Source organism: Esox lucius, chromosome 11 (assembly GCF_011004845.1).
Source record: "Esox lucius isolate fEsoLuc1 chromosome 11, fEsoLuc1.pri, whole genome shotgun sequence".
Classification (NCBI taxonomy): Eukaryota; Metazoa; Chordata; class Actinopteri; order Esociformes; family Esocidae; genus Esox; species Esox lucius.
Window position 1 is genome coordinate 27,596,173 of NC_047579.1, and position 20,915 is coordinate 27,617,087.

The 20,915-nt window shown below is 41.0% G+C and overlaps 1 protein-coding gene across 3 annotated transcripts in view; it reads right to left on the minus strand.

The window, feature by feature from the left end:
* The window catches only part of syt3 (synaptotagmin III), a 57,772-nt gene extending 47,306 nt beyond the window's left edge, over positions 1-10,466 (minus strand). The window contains exon 1 of one of the 3 annotated variants that reach the window (XM_020051296.2): positions 10,326-10,466. The gene's annotated coding sequence lies outside the window, so the exon portion shown is untranslated. Of the gene's footprint in view, positions 1-10,135 lie in introns of all 3 variants that reach the window. The other 2 variants (XM_010874124.3, XM_010874125.3) reach the window with 2 other exon arrangements.
* Positions 10,467-20,915: the final 10,449 nt, after the last annotated feature.

Consider the following 20,915-nt stretch of genomic DNA (forward strand, 5'->3'; position numbering starts at 1 on the left):
GCGGAGGGATCGAAAAGACAGTGTGTCTGGGGGAGGGATAGAAAGACAGTGTGTCTGGGGGAGGGATAGAAAGACAGTATGTCTGGGGGAGGGATCGAGAGACAGTCTGTCTGGGGGAAGTATAGAGAGACAGTCTGTCTGGGGGAGGGATAGAGAGACAGTCTGTCTGGGGGAGGTATAGAAAGACAGTCTGTCTGGGGAAGGTATAGAGAGACACTCTGTCTGGGGGAGGTATTGAAAGACAGTCTGTCTGGGGGAGGGAGTGAAAGTCAGTCTGTCTGGGGGAGGGAGTAAAAGACAGTGTGAGAGGGGGGAGAACAAGGAGGTAGAGAAGAAAAAGGGTAAGAAAACAAGAGAGATATGGACATTAGAATGAAGGAGAGATGGAAAGAAAAGATAGAGGAGAGAGAAGGGAAGCCGTAAGTCAAAAAGAGCAGGAGGCAGTGGTGACATAGCAACAACAGTAATCAAGGCCTGGCTGTGCAATTTACCAGAAGCTAAATATTTACTAAGTCTCATTATTTACTGATGCCTAAAGAAACGTGCAGACTAATATCTCCCTCCACAAAACACTACTGAGACATACACAGCCACAAAGGAACACAAACCTCCCACAGATATTCCATTGACTGCTGCCCTGTTTAAATCAATGAGCTACGGCAACCAATACACCACAACAGAGACCAGTCAACCAGTAAGGTCACTGTCCCATCGCACTACAGCAAGTGCACAGCAGGGAGGGTCTTCGTCTAATCAGACCACAGAGAATGGCAAACAAAAGGCATGCCCTGTCCACTCCCATAAAAAGACAAAGCAACCAGGAAGGTCACTGTCCAACCAAATGGAAGCGAATGGGTGAGCAGTGTAAGATCACTGTTAAATCACAAAACGATGACTGCATTGTCCAAACACATGTTGCTGGGTCGCAAGCAAATGTTCGTGGGAATTGGAAAGAGAAAGACTGTGACGTGACTTCTGCTCAGGGACATTAACAAAATGACATAATTTACTCAATTGGAACGCCTCTTCCACAATTTCTGTATTAGTTGAACAGTGCAGAAGAGAATCTCTCAGTTATTTTCTTCCCCTCAAGACTAGTGTATGGGGATCTATTTTCAGACATTTCTTTGAACACTTGCTACGTTGTTTTACTGTCCAAAAACCCTAATGGGCAGAATTACAACTGTCTTCTTCACTCACTTTACAGACTGTAACATCCAATTGTACTTAGCGCCACTGTGTCGTCATAGCAACTCCCAACAGGCTTGGGAGAGTTGAAGATCCAGACAAGCCTTCATTTTGCATCTTCACCAAGCTTTAATCAACCCTTCAAACAGGAAGTCAGTCAGGAAAATTGGCCAACGTCCATACATGGAGCTTATTTTATATTATATATACAGTTATATACACTATATTTTTAAAATATGCTCTTATCCAGAGCAATTTACAGTAGTGATTGTATACATTTTCATATTTTCTCATACTGGCTCTGACAGGAATCAAACACACAGCCTTGGTGTTGCAAGCCGAATGCTCTTACCAAGTTAGCTACACAGGACCCAGTCAAGGCTAGAGACTGATTAAACCACCATTGGATTAAACTATCATCAAGACTAGAGACTGATTAAACCACCATCTGATTAAACTACCATCTGATTCAACTACCATCAAGGCTAGAGACAGGAATCAAAGGAATCAAACCACCATCTGATTAAACTACCATCTGATTAAACCACCATCTGATTAAACTACCATCTGATTCAACTACCATCTGATTCAACTACCATCAAGGCTAGAGACTGATTAAACCCCTATCTGATTAAACTACCATCAAGGCTAGAGACTGATTAAACCAAAATCTGATTAAAATACCATGAAGGCTAGAGACTGATTAAACCACTATCTGATTAAATTACCATAAAGGCTAGAGACTGATTAAACCACCATCTGATTCAACTACCATTAAGGCTAGAGACTGATTAAACCACCATCTGATTAAACTACCATCTGATTCAACTACCATCTGATTCAACTACCATCAAGGCTAGAGACTGATTAAACCACCATCTGATTAAACTACCATCTGATTCAACTACCATCTGATTCAACTACCATCAAGGCTAGAGACTGATTAAACCACCATCTGATTAAAATACCATGAAGGCTAGAGACTGATTAAACCACCATCTGATTAAACTACCATAAAGGCTAGAGACTGATTAAACCACCATCTGATTAAAATACCATGAAGGCTAGAGACTGATTAAAACACCATCTGATTAAACTACCATAAAGGCTAGAGACTGATTAAACCACCATCTGATTCAACTACCATAAAGGCTAGAGACTGATTAAACCACCATCTGATTAAACTACCATCTGATTCAACTACCATCAAGGCTAGAGACTGATTAAACCACCATCTGATTAAACTACCATCTGATTCAACTACCATCTGATTCAACTACCATCAAGGCTAGAGACTGATTAAACCACCATCTGATTAAAATACCATGAAGGCTAGAGACTGATTAAACCACCATCTGATTAAACTACCATAAAGGCTAGAGACTGATTAAACCACCATCTGATTAAAATACCATGAAGGCTAGAGACTGATTAAAACACCATCTGATTAAACTACCATAAAGGCTAGAGACTGATTAAACCACCATCTGATTCAACTACCATAAAGGCTAGAGACTGATTAAACCACCATCTGATTAAACTACCATCTGATTAAACTACCATCAAGGCTAGTGACTGAATAAACCACCATTGGATTAAACTACCATCAAGGCCAGAGACTGATTAAACCGCCATTTTAATTTTGCATGAAAGTATATGGAGCATACCCTTTTTTTCAGCATGATTGGTGATCAGTTTACTATTTAAATATTTTGAGTTTATCATTGCCGTACTACTGGGTGATGACCGTCCTATGCCAATCCATGTGAACACCTGATCTAAGAAATGGAACTGACCTGACACAATCCCTCAGGTTGTTATTCTCACTCAAAATTTGCCATGGCAACGGCAGTGCTCCTGAGAGATTGTGGTCAAGTCAAGCTTGATGAATTTACATCCATTTAATCTCGCTGCATGTGGAGTTATCTGCGAGCGTGGAGGGCATGGCCAGACAAACTTCACCTTTCATCGATCAACAAATGGAATATATTTGCCCTCATCCTGGCTTTCTTGGGATTCCCCCGAGTGAATTTTCATGTGAATTTAGCTTCACTTGATGCTGAAGAACAGACTATGGTATGCGTTCAGTTTGCGTTCACCTGGATGCGTTCAGTTTGCTCAGATGTTGGCATGTTGCAGAACGATTTCTGCTGAGCTATACGTTTCCCAGAAAGGTTAGTGAATGCTCTTGAACTCACTTTAGAAAGATCATGGTCCAATGTCAAAACATCAAAGTAAGGTCACTGTCCAAGGCAGCAGTGAGCAGCCAGGCCTCTACTAACATCAGAGTTGGACAACACAGGCTACTGGCCAATGTTATGTCAGGATGGTTACTAATGTCACTGTCCAATCAACTAAATCCCTTTTAATGTACAGATTTATGTAGATAGAAAGTGCCCCAAAGCACTGGTCTTAGGCCAGGTGGTATGTTTTTTAACCTCCAATGGAAGAGGCTTGTGTTTTGTTGAGGACACATTCTGGACCTGTGCTGTAATGGATAAGGAATTTATTATTTTATGTGCGGGGGAGTAGCATCAGTCTTTGCTGTCTCAGTCCTCATTATATGCACTATTGTTTAAACGTTTGGGGTCACTTAGAAATGTCCTTGTTTTCGAAAGAAAAGCAACTTTTTTGTCCATTAAAATAACATTAATTAGATCAAAAAGTGTAGACATTGTTAATGTTGTAAATTACTATTGTAGCTGGAAATGATTTCTAATGGAGTATCGACATAGCCATACCGAGGTCCATTATCAGCAACTCTCTGTCCTGTGTTCGAATGGCACGTTGTGTATGTTTATCATTTTAAAAGGCTAATTGATCGTTACAAAACCCTTTTGCAATTATGTTAGTGCCGCTGAAAACTGTTGTGCTAATTATAGAAGCAATAAAATGGCCTTCTTTAGATTTGAGTTGAGTATCTGGAGCATCAGCAATTGGGGTTCGATAACAGGCTCCAAATGTCCAGAAACAAAGGACTTTCTTATGAAATTCATCAGTTTATTCTTGTTCTGTGAAATGAAGGCTATTTCATACAAGAAATTGCCAAAAGACTGAAGATCTCGTACAAGACTGTGAAATGTGCCTTTCACAGAGGAGCATATACTGGCTCTGACCAGAATAGAAAGAGGAGTGGGAGGCCCCAGTGCACAATTGAGAATGAGGACAAGTACATTAGAGTGTCTAGAAACAGAAGCCTCACAGGTTCTCAACTGGTAGCTTCATTAAATAGTACCCGCAAAACACCAGTCTCAACATCAACAGTGAAGATGCTGGCCTTCTAGGCAGAATTGCAAAGAAAAAGCCGGGCCAATAAAAAGAAAAGATTGAGATGGGCAAAAGAACACATCCACTGGTATTCTGTCAATAATGGAGTGGCCAGCACAGTCACCGGATCTCAACCCTATTTAACTGTTGTGGGAGCAGCTTGACCGTATGGTACGTAAGAAGTGCCCATCAACCCAATCCAACTTGTGTGTGGTGCTTCAGGAAGCATGGGGTGAAATCTCTTCAGATTACCTCAACAAATTGACAACTTGAACGGTAGTGTTTTAATTATTATTATTTTCTTTTTCACATTTGTTTGTGTGATCGGGGACTAGGTTCCTTATGAATTACAGTAGCTTCAGAAAGTATTAATTAACTTCTTCCTCATTCTGTGCTAACTGATAATTTTTGCCATCAGTCTAGACAAAATACCCGATAAGGACAAAGCAAAATAATCTTCATAATATATTGAAAATTAAAAAACAAAAATGTCTCTAGAACATTTTGGAGTACCGCTGTCTGTATAAGGTATCATACTTCTAATAAGGTCCAATACTTCCAAATAACTCTCCGATAGACCTCCGAGATTAAATTCTGTCAAGGCAGAGGTCCAGGTAAGGAAATAATATTTTTTTTTCCAGGAACACAGACTCTTCCTAGAGCTGGCCACTGAGTCAAATTAAGTAAATGAGCAAGACGTGCCTGGTCAAAGAAGGACAACCATCTCTGCAGAGTTCCATCAATCAGGCCTTTATGGTAGAGTGGCTAGATGGAAGCAAAAAAGAGTAAAAGGCATATGACATGCTTTCTGAAGGACTCAGAGAGCATGAGGAAAAAGATTCACTTTTCTGATGAGACCAAAATCACCTAATAGACCTGAAGTGATACATTTGACAAAAGCCAGGTACAACTTATCACTTGGCAAATACCATCCCTAACATGAAGCATGGTGGTGAGATAATCATTCTTTGGGGATGCTTCTCAGTGGCAGGGACTGGGTGATTGGTCAAGATTGAGGGATGGATAAGTGGAGCTAAATACAGAGAGGTCCTTGAAAAAAACATCATTCAGAGGTCACAGTTCCTCAAACTGGGGCAGAGATTTATCTTTTAGCACAACAACCAACCAAAGCACACAGCCAATACAATTCTGGAGTGCTTTAGGACAAGTCTGTGAATTTCTTTAAGTGGCTCCGCCGAAGCCCAAACTTGAACCGAATTGAACATCTGTAGGGAGACCTAAACATCACAGTTCACAGAGGCTCCCCATCCAATCTGACAGAGCTTGAGAAAAACTACAAGAAAGAATGAGAGAAAATGCCCAAATGCAGGTATGCAAAGCTGGTAGAGGCATACGCCTAGAAGACTCCAAACTGTGAATGTTGCCAACCACATCCACTGTTTGAATGTAAACCAATTAAACATGTCACATGAAAATGTTTACTTTGAAACCATTTAAGCATTTAAAATAAACTGAAATGCAATTTGCTTATGTGGAAAAGGTTAGTACATCCCTATCTTTACAATGACTTGAAACAGCTAAAATTAGAATCAGTTGCCCTAAAACAGGTCGAAATGATTAGAAAATCAATACAGTAACTTGGGAAGGCCAAGTATTCCATTCAAATTAGAAACTTGGTCTGGTTTGGTCTTAACCATATGGATGCGTTGTAAAAAATCATGCCAAGATAAAAAAAAAAAGCCCTCAGAAGAACGATTATTGGGTACAGACCAAAACTACTGGAACAATATGCTCTGGACAGGTGAAAACTAAAAACTGCCTTCAGACCTCATACCAACCATAATCTACTGGATGTGCTAGCATTGTGGGTTTGTGCTGCTTTGCTTCCTCAGTGCGTGGCCAACTTACCATTACTGAGTCAGTTTTGAATTCTATATATTCTATGTATTGTACTAGAGTTCTTGAGGAAAATGTGAGGCCAACTGTCAAAAAGCTCAACCGAACATGGTACTTGAAACAGGACAAAGATCAAAACACACAAGCAAAGTCAAAGAATGGCTCAAAAAGAAGAATTTGAGGGCAACACCAGGGATTGAATCTAGGTGTGTACTCATTTTTTCCGAACTATGAAATTGCATTTCTGTTCATCCAAAGTACCATCTTTGAGTGTCATTTTTTAAATTAAGCTGCCATTATCTGTCAATAGTGTTGGTGTGAAAAGTAAATATCCAATAATTTCGGTTTTTAAAGACAACTTTCTTGGGGGTTTTCACATGACTGTATATGCTCCCTCTAACATCTTTGGAGTACTTTTAGATCTTATGAAGACCTGTGCCCTTGGATCACACCTCAGGACACCTGACCGCACATTGTTGTCCGTCTGAAATACACCTGGTTGTTTTGCAGATCTAGTTTCTTTCTGATGACTTCTGCTGTCACTGCCCACAGTCCACCCGATCGTCCCTCTCCTTTCTCACCCTGGTTTTGTAGCTGAATTCTGCACTTGTTCTGGGCCCATAAAAGATGAGGCTTGTATTTATTATGAGGGTTTATTCTGGACCCATGCTATAACAGATGAGGCTTGTATTTATTATGAGGGTTTATTCTGGAATCATGTTATAACAGATGAGGCATGTATTTATTATGAGGGTTTGTTCTGGACCCATGCTATAACAGATGATGCTTGTATTTATAATGAGTGTTTATTCTGGAATCATGCTATAATAGGTGCGGTTTGTACTTATAATGCAGATTTATTCTGCACCTGTGATATAATGGCTCAAGATTGTGTATGTTATGAAGGCTTTTTCTAGACTATTATAATGAGTGGGGCTTGTTTTTTTATGAGGGCTTATGTACCTGTTCTTTAGTCATCAGGTTTGAATTTTATATGATGGCTTAATCTGGACCTGTGCAATAAGATGCTCTTTACCCAGAGTGTAATGAATCTCGGAGGGTGTGCAAGTTTGACTGGGAAAACCGAAAAGCCTAAGAGCAGAGGACTGAATGTAGGACCTATGAATTGCCTGCGCACACAGGCAAACCAAAAAGCACAAACGTCACTCACACTGGAAAATACAAGAGGATTTCATATATATACGGTTTTTCACTGGATTTTCTCACCTGAGCCTGACAAAGTATGTCTCAACAGAATACCGTCAAGTTCACAGCTTAGCATTATGTCCAACCTAGCGTTATGCCACATTGTCAACTGTATAGAGACTATTATACTGAGATTATGGTAACGTCAGCATCTCTTTGGTAATATACAACATCACATCATTTTAGACACCAACTTTTCTTGCAGGACTTAAATATTCCTTTCACCGCCACAGAAGCAGTGAATTTGATGAAAGATCTAAGAACTTAGGATTCATTTCAGAATCCAGTCAAACATTTGGATGGGTTTAAAAGATTTCATCAACTCATATGCCTGACTGACTTTTAAATCACTGAATCTCTTCTGTTTCCCTCTACAGGTTTAGCTGTTAACTTTTAACAGAATTCCTTTGCAAATCTAACAAAGTAACTCCTTGTCTAAAAAATGACCATCTATTTATGTGGGAAACAACATGTAAATTAGCAATAAAGGTTTGTTTTTAGGTGGGTAAACACTGTAAATTCTGCAAGAAGACTACAGGAGTTAATCCATTAGGTAAAGGTAATTGGATGTTTCAGACACATTTCCTTGAAGTAGCTGGGAGTTTTGAACCCGATCTTCACCTCTTTTTGTTTACTTTTATCTGAGGAGTCATCTCAACTTGGTTTTAACCTGAGGAAAGATTGACTTTTGAGATGTTACCATTAAGTATCTTAAAAAGCAATAGAATAGTCTGCTGTATGCGAAGGGTTAGATTTCACACCGAATCTTAGAACAAATCATGTTATCTATTTCACTATCTAACTTCAAGAAGCATAGCCTTTTTATCTATTGTGCTCTTTAGTATCCTACCCTCCTCTAACCTCCTCTCCTCATTCCCCTCCTCTCCTCTCCTCCTCCTCTGTCCACTCCTCTCCCATTCTGTCCTGTCCTCCCTTCACGCCAACACTTCTCCTCCTCTATTTTGTGCTCTGTTTGGATGCATTCTGTGGACTTGTATCATAAGTGCACTATCACTTCAGAGCTCCTTACTCATCCTTTCAGACATGCAGTCACCGAGCACAGGGCCACCAATGACTCACACAGAGGTCATGACCTCTGCTGGCCAGCACTGGGACAGACCTCTGCTTTACCTCTTTCCTGTGGTGGCCAGTGCATCACAGCACTATGTCTCTCTGAACCATATGATCTCTGTTCTATGCTCATCCCACTGTGTGTAACGGATGCACATGGGTAAATAGATACTATCAAATACCTTTACCGCTACAAAGAAGATTGCCTCTTGTGTTTGGCTGTGAGTGAGATGGGGAAAATCTACTAGGCCAAGATTGAATACCTCATATTAATGCCTATTGACTAAAGGTAATAGCCTCTGCCTGATACTCAGCCTTTAGTTCACTCTAGGCTGGCCTATATTAGCCCATGGCAAGGTTTTAGTGGAGTTTTAATAGACTATTTATGTTCAAACATCATGACATAAAAACACAGATATGTACGCACACACACACACACGCACGCAGACACACAGAAACATAACATGCGCTGAAGCCTGCTGTGCTGCCTGAGCTGCCTGCTGCTCCAGGCCTGCTCCTGCGAGTGTCTAAATTATCTATAGCATCACACAGGAAACACAGAGCGAGGCGCCAGTGAGGAACCCTGGGATACTGGTGCCCCTCTCTTCCTGAGGAGGGGCGGTAGAAGAAGCAGCACATCCATAAAGGGCGAGCAGAACAGCTCACTGTCACCACAGACGGACAGTGTGGATAGTCCTCCCTTCATATTTCACTTCCATTTACATCAAAGTCAGTCAGCCTACCTAACTACTCTTGTAACTTTGGTAACATATGAGCGTATTCATTTTTGCATAATCACAGACAGTCTGTCTCATAAAGCCATAGCCTGTGCCTTTGATGGGGTAGAGGAGTGAGGAGAGAGGAGTGAGGGGAGGAGTGAGGGGAGGAGTGAGGGGAGAGGAGTGAGGGGAGAGGAGTGAGGGGAGAGGAGTGAGGGGAGGAGTAAGGAGAAAGGAGTGAGGGGAGAGGAGTGAGGCAAGGAGTGGTGGGGTGAAGGGGGTGTGGGTGGAGGAGAAATAGGATGTTTCAGCTTCTGTTTCCACTGCCTTAGACTGTGTGTGTGTGTGTGTATGTGTGTGTGTGTGTATATATATAAATGTGTGTGTGTGTGTGTGTGTCTGTGTGTGCGTCGGTGTGTTTCTTGCCTACAGCCCATTGCAATGCATTTAAAAGTTAGATTCATCAGAGAGCAATGGCGCTTCATCCCGACAGACATATAAACCTATATACATCCTATGCACACTGCACAGAGCTAACCCAGAGCGTAGCCTACAGTCTTGGTTCCCATATGCTCTACGCTATGGGCTACAGGCTCGACCCTATGGTATGAACGCTCGACCCTATGGTCAATACCTAGAATAGAATTTTGCATTTGCAAAACACTACAGAAAATATGTACAAAATGTAAGCTATCTCTGAACCGGACGGACAGTTAGGTGGCACAGCTACATACGTGACACAAGAACACACTGGATATTATGGTGAGTTGTAACCTAGTTAACGGCACACAATAATCTTGTATTAGTATAAGAATTAAATGTCATACCTTTATGTTGCATCCGAGACTACTCTCCTACAAGCCTCTTTCATCCTAACACTAGCCTATTTTTCAGATGCGACGCGTCTTGAACATTCCGCCCTCTCGCTATAAGAAAGGAAAACGAGCTCAAATACTGCACCTGGGAATGAAGAATGAGGCGTTGGGGTAGACTGAGAGGGAGAAATGGAAAATATACCTCTCCGCTCCCCTCTCCCTCTTTTCTTGGAATGTATTTCTCAGTCTTCTTACCCTCGTTTTTTCTATGTCACTCTCCCCTCCCTCTCTTTTCCCTGTGCTCAGAATACTAAGCGGGCTACGTCTCTGCTTGCTGACTATGTAGCGCTACCAGTGCTAAATACATACTGATGTAGGCTGTATGTGGGGTAGAGAGGGGAGAGTAGAGCAGAGCGCGGGGAGGGGAAGGTAGATGGTGTGAGAAGAGGGTGTTGCTAGAGGCGAGGAAACGGATGGTGCGATGGGGACCACTGTTTTCTCGGCCCACCGCCAAAGGGACACGGCTTATGTGCCATGGAGACCGGACGAGTGCCCCCAGTGATAACGCGCAGCACCTCGTTAGGATGAAATCATGGTGTCGTGATTATTTCCCTTTTGTGTGTCTACCTTTCCAACGGTGAGACACGATGTAGCCTCAGGCATTCCACTGTATATGGTTGAAAAGCGTATAACTTTCCCCAAATACTTTTTTCTTCTGAAATCCATCTAGAATAGAAAATAATCCATAATCCTCCAAAGATTTTGGCGAAGTCTGCGGAATGTTGCCACCATAAGAGTCTAAATTTCTAGGGTTGCACAGCTACGCCGGAGACAACCTATGAGACCGTAAGCTACTTGAGAGAGCTAATTGAAGCTGTGTCTAGGCGTTGCAGGCTAGCGTCTAAAGTTATATAAGCCTTTCCTCTCATATTCCAAGTTAGTAATGGTATTCTAGTTATGGTTTATATAGGGGTATTACCTACCGTGCTAATTAGGGCTACACTTCCTTTAGGATTAAACGTTCTGTTTTGTTCCTGTTCCAGTTCCAAATGTCTTTGAAGTAGTAAAATGTCTTGTTCTTTGGTCGGAAATGTACACTATCTACAACATTTTAAAACTGTTAGTTGAATGTTTGTCCATAGCAGGACAGATATCCTCTATGCTGACCTTGCCCACTGTGTAAATAGCACTGCTCAGCATTTCAAGCATAAGGTAAAATTATCAGAATAGCATACCCATCTAGGGCCTGTGCTTTAACTGGAGGAATCTGTGAGCACCCGAACACACAGAGGATGGTACAGTAATGCTTGCTCTTTGGGGTTTCAGGCTGGGTGTCTGTAAAGGCACTATTGACAACTGCTGATGTAAAAAGGACTTCATAAAATAAATGTGACTGATTGAATTTGAGTAGGAATTGAGTTGACTGTTGGATCCAGAACAATGGATTGAAAAAGCTAAGTAATATGCTGTACAGCATCCTACTGAGTAATAGCAAAATACAGTACAATATTATATTGAGTAACAAGTGAACAATATTAAAGTACAGCATCCAACTGAGTAATAGCAATATACAGTACAACATTATATTGAGTAACAGGTGAACAGTATTAAAGCAGTATACAGTGCACTACAAAAAAGGATTAATGATTACACAGGACTACATATAAAACTACATATAATTAAAAATGCAATGTTTTGATTAAGATGTTTGGTAATTTCATGTGTATTAACAAAGATCATTTTTAAATGTAAAAGTAGACACAATAACTTGCCATATTTTTTAGAGATCAGTTTTGATAATGTTACACAATGTTGCATACATGAAGAAAGAAAATTACATTTGAATGAATGTATAACGCAGCTTGTTGTGCCAGTGATGTATAATGGATAACGATCAACGGATATACAAAACTATCAAAACACAACGATGAGACCCCCCACTTTCCTTCATTTGTCCTTTTATGTCAGAGGCAAATGGAGCACAATGTGAAGCTTGCAATTATACACACACCTAAAGGATTATTAGGAACACCTGTTCAATTTCTCCTTAATGCAATTATCTAATCAACCAATCACATGGCAGTTGGTTCAATGCATTTAGGGGTGTGGTCCTGGTCAAGACAATCTCCTGAACTCCAAACTGAATGTCAGAATGGGAAAGAAAGGTGATTTAAGCAATTTTGAGCGTGGCATGGTTGTTGGTGCCAGACGGGCCGGTCTGAGTATTTCACAATCTGCTCAGTTACTGGGATTTTCACGCACAACCATTTCTAGGGTTTACAAAGAATGGTGTGAAAAGGGAAAACATCCAGTATGCGGCAGTCCTGTGGGCGAAAATGCCTTGTTGATGCTAGAGGTCAGAGGAGAATGGGCCGACTGATTCAAGCTGATAGAAGAGCAACTTTGACTGAAATAACCACTCGTTACAACCGAGGTATGCAGCAAAGCATTTGTGAAGCCACAACACGCACAACCTTGAGGCGGATGGGCTACAACAGCAGAAGACCTCACCTGGTACAAATAGGAAAAAGAGGCTACAATTTGCACAAGCTCACCAAAATTGGACAGTTGAAGACTGGAAGAATGTTGCCTGGTCTGATGAGTCTCGATTTCTGTTGAGACATTCAGATGATAGAGTCAGAATTTGGCGTAAACAGAATGAGAACATGGATCCATCATGCCTTGTTACCACTGTGCAGGCTGGTGGTTGTGGTGTAATGGTGTGGGGGATGTTTTCTTGGCACACTTTAGGCCCCTTAGTGCCAATTGGGCATCGTTTAAATGCCATGGCCTACCTGAGCATTGTTTCTGACCATGTCCATTCCTTTATGACCACCATGTACCCATCCTCTGATGGCTACTTCCAGCAGAATAATGCACCATGTCACAAAGCTCGAATCATTTCAAATTGGTTTCTTGAACATGACAATGAGTTCACTGTACTGAAATGGCCCCCACAGTCACCAGATCTCAACTCAATAGAGCATCTTTGGGATGTGGTGGAACGGGAGCTTCGTGCCCTGGATGTGCATCCCACAAATCTCCATCAACTGCAAGAAGCTATCCTATCAATATGGGCCAACATTTCTAAAGAATGCTTTCAGCACCTTGTTGAATCAATGCCATGTAGAATTAAGGCAGTTCTGAAGGCGAAAGGGGGTCAAACACAGTACTAGTATGGTGTTCCTAATAATCCTTTAAGTGAGTGTATATACTCATTAAAAGAGTGCAATATACAGTACAGCATCCAATTAAGTAATGGCTTTAGTATACAGTACTGCATCCTATTAAGTAATGGCTACAATATGCAGTAAAGCATCTACAGTACAGAGTAATATGAACACACCGACGAGGGAGTGGATCCAATCGCAGAGTGCTATGATGTTTAATAACAACCCAATCCAAAATCCAAAGACCAGAAACACAGGGCAACCAAGAGGTCGGTACACAAGAAGGTCAGACTAGGCAGAGGCAAAGGTACAAAAGGACTAAGGCATATCGTGGTCAAAACACTAATCGAAAAGCAATGGTCTGGTACACTAGTAAACACTAGAACTGACAAGACTAACAAAGAAGATACAAACAGAACAGAACTATATGGGAACTGGTTGAGAGCAGGTGAACAGAAACCCAGGTGAAACTCATTAGGACTAACACAGGGAAGAAGGCCATGTTCAAAACAACACTGAAACAATATTACAAAACCAAAAACACAAGAAAAGACAGGCAAAATCGGCCCTCACAGCTTGTTAAATAATACAGATTTTCAGTACAGTAAACATTAGTATAGTATAGATTAATAGGACTGAAGTATCTACCATCATTATGTATAGAATGCATGCTAAACAATCAAAGACATTCATAATAAATAAAGCATGAGACCCCAGAGGATACAAGGGTGATGGTGGACAGAGAGAGAGGCAGAGTGGACAACCCTGGAGCAAGGGATGATTGACGTATAAATGAGTGTAAACAGCTGCCTCTGTTAACTGTCACTGCAGAGCACAGAGAGGGAGAGAGACAGAGAGAGAGAGAGACTGAGACGGGATGCAAGAGGACAGGGATGATATAGGGAGAGGGAGGGGCGGGGGAATATGAAAAGACAGGTCAGAAAAAGATAGAGTGAATGGACAAAGTAGGTAGGAAGAAATGAAGAAGAGTAGAAGGGAAAAGGTTGGAGGCAGCTGTGACTGAGAAGAGCGAAACTAAAAGCTTGTCCAAACTGAGACCTTGTTGCTATGAGAACAAGCACCGGGATGACACGTCTCTGCCTCTTTAACACTAGAAAGGTCAGTCTAAGTGGGACCCCCTTTTCTGGCAAGGAAGGGTCCTTTTGACTCAAATGTTTTACTTGTCTAATAAATCACTGTCATTCATGCTATTGAAAAAAATATATTTTGATTGTCTTTGTGAAAGTCTTGGATATCGTTAGAATACAACAACGCTATTGTTTTAAAAAAAAGTAATATATTTTTATGTTTCTGTAGATTGCCGGGATTTTCTGGACCCACTCCAATATGTCTACTGCCCTTTTTCCATTCCCTTTCAAACAGCCACAACACGCCAGAGGAACACCTCTGTGAGAATGCTGTTCATCAACTACAGTTCGGCATTCAGCACAATTTTTCCCATCCAAACTCAGGGCACTGGGTCTGGACAGCACACTGTGCAATTGGATTATGGAATTTCTGTCGGGTAGACTTGAGGCTGTGAGGATTGGCAATAACACCTCCTCTTGACTCTTTAACAACAATGCTGCAGGCTTTCATCAGGCACTGCCTTGGATAGATGTCCTGGATGGTTGGGCGCTTGGCCTCGGTGATGTACTGGGCCATCTTAACAACCTGCTGTAGCGCCTTGCCGTCATGGACAAAGTAGCTTCCCTAACAGGCTGCAATGCAGCTGGTCTGGATGCTCTTAGTATTTGTAGAGGACCCAGGCCCCTCCATTTAGTCACCTTAGGGAGTAGCTGCTGTCCTGCCCTGTTGACAGCATTTGCTACAAAACACTTTACTCACAGTGGCCAATGCACTTCCTGAAGAGCTGGATAATGTATATATATATATTTTGCCATCCCAGTTTGGGGTTTCACTGTTGTCAAACCAAAGTGGGATCCAAACTTAATCTTAGGCTGTTTCCTGCCCCTCATCAGTGTGTACTATTTGCTGGGTGTGAATACATAATTGTTTTTTCCATACATTTTTCCACAAGCGTTTGTATGCACAGAGGGTGGAAGGGTAGATTTGGGGGCGGAGGTATTAGGTGATTGTGTTTGGGTGGTGTAACAATATGCTTGGCCCTTGAAATGTTCAATATCTCCTTACTAATATGTAAGTGTTTTTCAGGCAAGATATCTTAAAAACTGCCAAGGACAGTAGGGCAGGGCCTTCATTCACTTTCTGGAATGTGAATAGCTTGAACCAGTCAATTTAATTTCAACACAAAGCGTCTTGATAGAGAGAGTTTGAAAGGATTGTTTGAACAATCCCTGAATATCCCCAGATATCTCTCAGGCTGATCTGGTCATCAGAGGGGATCTTAATTGCACGCTGGACTAGTACTTGGATATTAATACACTAATAAACTCCATGCACTTTCCACTAAGTCAGCTGTTTATAATCATCCTTGAGATTGGAGGATATTGTACTCAGTGAACAGGGCATGGAAGCTCAATTCTCAGCTCCTCACAGAACAAGCTTTCTGTGAATATTTGGAAGCTGTAATCACTCTTTTCTTTGAAACCGTTGACAAAGGAGATACTTCTGTGGAACAGTCTTAAGTAGAGAGAAGGGCTGTATCATTTTATACCAGGCATCCAGAAAGAAATACCACAAGGCAAAATTGGCAGAAACAGGATACAATTGTCTGAGACAAATTCTCTTAGAGAAACACAACCAAGTAATTGTCTTAAAAACCAACCAGTAAAACCACAGAGTAGCCACACATCATGGCCGGACACATTGCCCTGTGAATACTTTTTTAAATTTTGTTTTCTCACCTTACCAGCAGAATATGTTTGCCTAGACTGAGTAGCATTTATTAATAGTTTATTATCATTTCTCAAATGTTATTAACCAAGTAATTCACTCATTTATAAAAAGACAACAACTATAAAGTAGGATATTTAATCATGATAGGTATATACATATACAGTATGTCACAAAAGTGAGTACACCCCTCACATTTTTGCAAATATTTGATTATATCTTGTCATGTGAAAACTGAGGAAATGACACTTTGCTACAATGTAAAGTAGTGAGTGTACAGATTGTATTACAGTGTAAATTTGCTGTCCCCTTTAAAATAACTCAACACACAGCCATTAATGTCTAAACCGCTGACAACTAAAGTGAGTACACCCCTACGTGAAAATGTCCAAATTGGGCCCAAAGTGTCAATATTATGTGTGGCCACCATTATATAAAAATGTGAGGGTTGTACTCACTTTTGTGAAATACTGTATGTATGATATATGTGCACAGTGCCATCCATTATTATTGGGACGGTAAAGTAAAAAAAGTTTTTTTGCTGTACACTCAAGGCATATGCAAATACAATTAAAAGATGAATATGAGGCAAAAGTAAAGACTGCAACCTTATATTGCTGTCTGTTTTAACACATACATGTTTGACCAATGAAGAATAACATCCCATTCAGAGTTCCTCCCTCCAGTTCATGCAAGTATATATTTGTATAATTCAACTTAAAGCAAATGTAAAAAGTGTAAAAGCTAGTATTTAGTCACAAATCCCTTGCATGCAATAATCCACTGGTAGCCATGCATGCCCATGCCATAACACTGCCTCCAGATTGCTTCACAGATGAGGTGGCGTGCTTTGAATAATCTGCAGTTAATTTTCCCCCCAGACCTTTTCCTTCCCATTACTGATCTGTCCGTAAAGCTGTTCCAAATCTGTACTGGCTGGTCTCTGTACCTTTTAACAAATTCTAATCTGGCCTTTCTGTTTTTTTTGCTGATCAGAGGTTTGCATCTTGCAGGGTAGGCTTTGAAATTCTGCTGCCATTATCTTCTTCAAACAGCAGGTTGTGACACTTTAACTGACACTTATTTGACACTTACTTTGGATTGTTTTTCACAGCTCTGGTCATTTTTCTGTCATCAGCTGCTGTTGTTTTCCTTGGCCAACCTGGTTGTTGCACATTGCTGAAGACAACAGCTTTTTGATTTGGCTATGCCAAACTTTTGTGCTTTGGTTTTAATTTAGTTCACATTTTCTTTTAACATCCAAATTGCTTACTTCTCTTTCATAGACAGCTCCCTACAGTACTCTTGATGTTGGATTATGCCTACAGACACCAGACACAGACTCCAAAGGCAAAAGCCAAGGATAGAACTGAAACTACACATTCACACCTCTTTTATGTGTGAATAATGAATGTAACAGGAAACACCTGATCAATTAGAAAACATTTCCTGTGAGCAGAATGTCCCAATACGTATGTTCACATAATATGGGGTGGGGGGGGGGGGGGGCGGTGGAACTCTGACTGTCCTGTTATTCTTAGTAGGTAAAACATATTGAAGTGTACATAATTTTTTTTTTTAAATGACTTTATTGTCCAAATACTTGTGGAGGGCACTGTAGGGCACAGGTCAATTGAGTACAAAATCTCCTTTTAGCGACAACCTGGCCATTCAACATGCAAGTTCACAAGACAACACAGAAAAACTTTAAATAATGTTAAGAAACAAATAAACACTATAGTCCAGGGAACAGTAAGTAAACATCAAATAGCATTAAATACAACAGGGCATACACCAATGGGTTTGACAGATTCAGAAGGTGCATTGATCAGATAGGTGCTCGTTTACTTATTTGTAAGTATATGTCAGATGCAATGAAGGTGTCGCGCTTAAGGGTCTTCTGCCATCTGTCCCAGCCATAGGCAGTGGGGAACTGAAATATTAGATGGCTAGAGGAAGTGTATGCTTTAGGCCAGACCAGAGTGACATATCGGTAGGGATCTACTTTTGGAGGAGCAGATGTTAAGGAGTGAGCAAAAGTTAGGGACAGAGGCGTTGCTAGGATCACACGTAATTGTTTATGAATAGATATTTTTTGGGGGGGGTACATTTGAGATCCGGGGCTATTCATAAAAGATCTGGCCAGGCCTAATGACGCCACTGGTGGGGGGCATTTAAGGGGCTTGTACAGTAGTCAGTACCAGTGAGTCTGGTGTTGTTTGTACTGAGGATAAGTGAAGCAAGGAGTAATGGTCACAGGGATAAGTGTCGAAGGGAGTGCGGATGACAATACAGATGGCAGTGTTGGAAATTACTTCTAATTTATTGAGGAGCATTTTAATGGCAAGCCTATTTACTATGTCACCATAATGGAATTGAATTGGCAGGATGGTCATTTTTACAAAGGCATACCTGGCAGCGAACTGGATTTAACTTCAGACTGTAGGATGCCGCCATGCGTACTGAATGAGATGGAGCAGGCAAGATATATAACATAATATTCGTAGGTTTCAACTTACTCTGACATTAATACAACAATGTATGTCCTTATAAACCATTCACTAAGTGTGGTTTTGTGGCCTCATAATAGTCTGGGGTATTTATATTTTCTTTGCAAATGTTGATGTCAAATATTTGCAGCAAAAAACTATTTGGACATTAGGTTCAAAAGGCATGTACTCGTGTAAGATCAAACCTGCACTCACAGATAGATTTAGTGAATTTTTGGCAGCTGTAAAACATAAACTCTTCTGACACATCCACTCATATTTGTAGAACATTAGCTAAGAACTTACATTACAACGCATCCTCAAGTCACCACGGAAAGGACTGACTCATGGCTCTTTCTCAACTCAACAGTATTTGGACATTTTTGTGTACCGAATGTTTCATAAAAAAATAAAAAATTATACAAGCCCAACTTGTCAAATCCTCTCATCGCTCTGCTTGGTAGCTGGGACGTTAACGCCAAAATGAACATGCTGCTGTCTGTCCCTCACCAAGGAGTTGCAGGAGCGTGAGACCACCCTGGCCAAAATCTGTAGCACCCACCTTGGATGGCGATGAGCTGGTTTCACACCACGCTCTATTCCCAGGCACTGTCAGTTTGCCGTCAGCATATCAACCTGGATCTCACTGCTGGTTCGCCTCTGAAGCTATGTAGATTTAGTGTTGGTCCGTCCCAGGATGGGAGGCCAGACGCTACTGGAAGTTGTGGAGGTTCAGTAGTGGGCACACTTCCCTCCTGTCTAAATACCAAATCCTGATGCCCAAGGGATTTTCTCTTTGTAGGGTGCTATCTATTGGATTGGATGTTGAATGTGTGTCCTGATGGTCTGTGGTATCTAATGACACTGATTGTAACGGTTTAGGTGCTAACCCTGATGTCATGGTAGAATGTCTAATCTGGCCATCATACCACCACTATCTTGCGAATGGCTCATTCATCCCATCCTTGCCCAGTATTCCCCAGGTCATGGCTGTAAATGAAAATGTGTTCTCAGTCAGCTTTCCTGTGAAAATAAGGGCGAATAAATAAATGTCACAATTAAGGTTCAAACTCCTAACTGCAATAGTTGTTGTGCAGGTCAGTTTCTTACAGCCATTTGGGACCCACTGAAATATTTCAATTTGAAATCAAGTTTGAGTCAAAATGACTAACATGGCCTTTCTAGTGTGAATACAGACACACCACGACTTACTGGCTTCATTGATCGCATTCCCACACTCACACATTCTTCTAGAACGATCTATAGTCTGTTCATTATTTTTCATTATTATGTTCAAGGTTTGGGAGGGGTGTGTCATTTTGGTCCCTGAACCAGTTCCCTTGGTGCTGAGTGATCCCAGCTGTGTGATGGTCAAACACACTACCATATTAAGAGAGTTTGTTGAGAAAAAAAAACAATTATGGAGTGGTAAAAATACTTTCAATCTAAGGTGTCTGAAGTGTAATAGTTCTCTTGACTCTGGTAATTGAAAATCCTAATTATATTCAACATTCTAGCTACAACATCAGATGTTGGATAGTGGTATATTCTAGGCATACAAATTTGAGCGTATTTTTAAATGTTTACGCTTAAATTAATATTAAGTTAAGCATAAAATCATATGTGGACCTTTCAGCACTGCCGAAGGACTTGTAACTCATATTCAGACTAGAACACTAAGGACTTGGGACTCAGATTGGGACTAGAACACTAAGAATTTGGGACTCAGATTGGGACTAGAACAATAACACCTTGGAATTTAGGTCTATGTTTAGTGAACTGACCACACTCCTGCCATATAGCAGCTGCTTTTGTATTTACTTTGTGTGTGATCTAATTAGCCTGCTATATTTTTATGTCAAGTCTTTCTATTCATCCCTCATTCTTTCATTTTCATGTTACCATGACTACCATCTCTCAGGGCTAGTCGCCTACACCTCTCTTTCTACTTCCCTAGCTTTTAATTTCCTTAGTGTGAGGCCCCTCTCTCACTCCTACACTCGTTCTTTGGTTTTGGTTGTCACCCATTTACTCTCTCACTACCTTTTCTGCTTCCCGCTCCCCGTGCTTCTTCCATCATTTTATTCTGTCCATCTCTGTGGTCTTTACGTACCCTTTTGTTAATGTCATTAGAAGCAGGCTTTCTAATGCATAGCTGTCAAATTCCAAAGGAAGGTCTTAGTTCAGAATAATCATGAATTACTCTGATTTATTATGTATGGGGTATGTGTCATGTTTCTTGACTTGCGAGAGATACCAGTGAATTAACTGCTGTATCCAGTCCTCCAACTCAGGACAGAACAGGCAGTTCACATG